Consider the following 3,007-nt stretch of genomic DNA (forward strand, 5'->3'; position numbering starts at 1 on the left):
TCTCTCTCTCTCTCTCTCTCTCTCTCTCTCTCTCTCTCTCTCTCTCTCTCTCGTATGTGTGGTGTAAGTGGTAAAGACACTAAAGGGGAAGGATAGCTTTTGCTGTGATGACCATGTGTTCTAACCCCTTTTTGAGTGGTGGTTCCATTTGTCACAGCTCACTTAACTCAAACTCTCTTTCCTTTAATTACTGTATGTTAATTACCTCTAAAAAACTAAAGACAACAGCACAGACCAGTACATGAAAGGGAGCGTTTGAGCACCAAAGTGCTGAGCAATCACTGTTCTGATCAACTCAATGAGTTTCTTGAGTCTGGGACTGTGTGTTGCTAACAAAGGCTCCTTGACAAGCTTCCTTTATGTAGAAAACTTCAAACTATCTTGTACTTGTATTTGTTGCTATTTCAAGGGATATGTTTTCAAAGTCAGTATTTTTATGCTTCAATGTCACTGGTAGGCAACTTGACAACCTCGGCTTCTAGTAATTTTTAGTGGAGTGAGTCCCTAAGGGATGATCTCTACTTTTGAGGAGCCAACAAAATATTTGGGAAGGTATCTATTTACATATTTTAATTTGATATAGATTTTAGGAAGCTATACTTTACAACATATATTGCTCTCAACATGCTATTATTTACTTCTCCAACCTACCTTGGACCTCTTTATGATGAGAAAAAGTAGCCTAGGCAACAGAAGTAGAGATCCTTTCTCTAGAAGCTCCTAGAAGTACAGTTATATATGGCAGTTCTTCTTTAGGTGTCTGCAATCATTATTCCAGTATGGGTTATTATAAAGATTTAATGGGTATGTAGAGATCAGAAGCTGTGAATATAAGAAATGAGAACAGTGCTGGACTTTATATATTGCCAGTCAATAGCTCCGAGCCGTGTGATATTAAATAGGTGGCCTGGAGATTGTAGGACAGGGAAGTGATTCGGCCCCTTGGGTTGATGGAGTGGATGATGGTGAAAGATGTACTTCAGTGATTCTTTAGTTAAGGATCCCTTCTTGAACATGAGAAAGAAGTGAATTTGGTACAAAGAACATATATCATAAAGTCTAGAGTTGACTGTAGACCATCGGGCTTTTGGAAAGGTACTAAAGCCATGACTGAGGGCCTCCTCTGAGTTAATGAGGAACATTTGAATGCTTGAAGAATGTCAAGCATCTCTAACCTGTGAGGTTGAGAAGTGAAGGCTAAAGGAAGTAGTCTCATCCTTCTATCTGCCCCTTCAGTACACCGGGCTCTAAACGCAATAACTACTTGTTATATAGCTGAGTTGGTGAAAGCAGAAATGTTTCTAAATGTTAAGAAATTTTGGTAAAAACTGCAGTTCACTGGAGTAGCCCCTCTATGGAAACCTAAGACCTTGAAGGATAGTTTGCTCTTTAAGGCCATTATGAACTTATCCTCCTCATGAGTGTCCTGGCTCTCAGCTCCATAAAACCTACAATAACTGCTGTTTTATGACTTACACCTGGTCATAACACAAAAGATTGATTGGAGCTCCCATCCTACGAGGAGAGAAGACAGCACTTTCAAATATATGGCTTCCCAATAGATTTTTCAGAGGATGAGCCAAAACGGCTTCTTTAAGATTCATGCAGGCAAATGTGGTCAGTACCCAAGCCTGTAAATAATATACCGAATCCTAAAGTTTACATTCCGGCTTGTTTGAGTTTGTGCTTTCCTTATTAGAGTCAATATGTGTCAGAGGAATGAGCGGTGCTTTACAAAATGAGATTGAAATCTTGTAAGGGGAAAATATTTCTTTCTCCTTGTATTCTTCCATTTCCTTATCTCCCTTCCACACTCTCCTCCCAGTTCAGTAAAACTCCTCTTCTATCAATCTGATATTTTCAAGACTCTTGCGTGCAGTTTACAGTTTTATACAACTAATAAAGAAGATTAAAAAGGAAAAAGGACTCTACACCTTTCTGTACTCTGAAATCCATTTTTTAAAAAAGCCCTCTTGTGTGGGAAATGTTAAATGCTGCTTTGTCAGAAAGTGCTGGAAATATGATAGGGAAAAAATGACTTCCATATATCTAAACGGCATTTGAAAGAACAAAAATCAGGGGCTGTTAATGTAGCTAGATGTGGGGATTCAGGTAATATGGCCTGTAATTCATTCTGATGGACAGTTGGGAGGGGAAATCAGAAGAAAGCTGACCAAATACTTGCCCTTGGGAAAAAAAAGTCAGCTTCCAAACTGTTACCTAACACATCAAGCTGATCTCTCTGAGGGGGACTCCTTTCCAGCTAAATACTGAATTTAATTTCATACATCACATTTTCTGGGAGAGATTTAGTAGTTTAATTATATTTTTATGTGTTAAAGAACTGTAACCATAAATTATCCTTTTGTTTTTTTATCTTTAAAGAAGAGTTTAGAAAATCATAATTAAAAGTTTAATACGATTCTTCTTTAAGTCTTTTTATTACTTATACGGAGGGTCAAATTGATCTCAGGCTTTCGTGGTAGCAAATGCCCCAGGGCATCCCTGCAAGGCATCTCAACACTGACTGAAATGTCTAGAAGTCATTCAATCAGCTATTTGTTTTGCCTACAGAGATAATCGGCATTTCTTCTTTTCTACCTGAAATGATTTGAGGTGAGCATTTATTTCTATATCTTACAGACGCTGCTGAAGTGTAGCATGGGATGGAGGAAAATCACTGGAAATAGTTTCTTAAATTCTAAAACATATTAATTGTAATATTATAACTCAGACCACCCAGAATCTTTTTGACTCAAATGTTAAAATCCTTCATGTCAAAGCATAATAAAAGCAGAGCTAGTCTCATAGAACTATCTGAGAACTTATTTGTATATAAATATCTCACAGAGTAGGATACAATATTATAAAATCGATTGGCAGTGAAAAAAATGCTCTGATGTTATGCCAACATTTGTTTCCTAGATGTATATACAGAAGAGCTTGCAATGGTGGGGGTTGGAAAATGGCTGTTCTAGTCAAAGACTAACCTCTTCCTAGCTTGCAT

The sequence above is a fragment of the Microtus ochrogaster genome, chromosome X, assembly GCF_000317375.1.
Source record: "Microtus ochrogaster isolate Prairie Vole_2 chromosome X, MicOch1.0, whole genome shotgun sequence".
NCBI lineage: Eukaryota > Metazoa > Chordata > Mammalia > Rodentia > Cricetidae > Microtus > Microtus ochrogaster.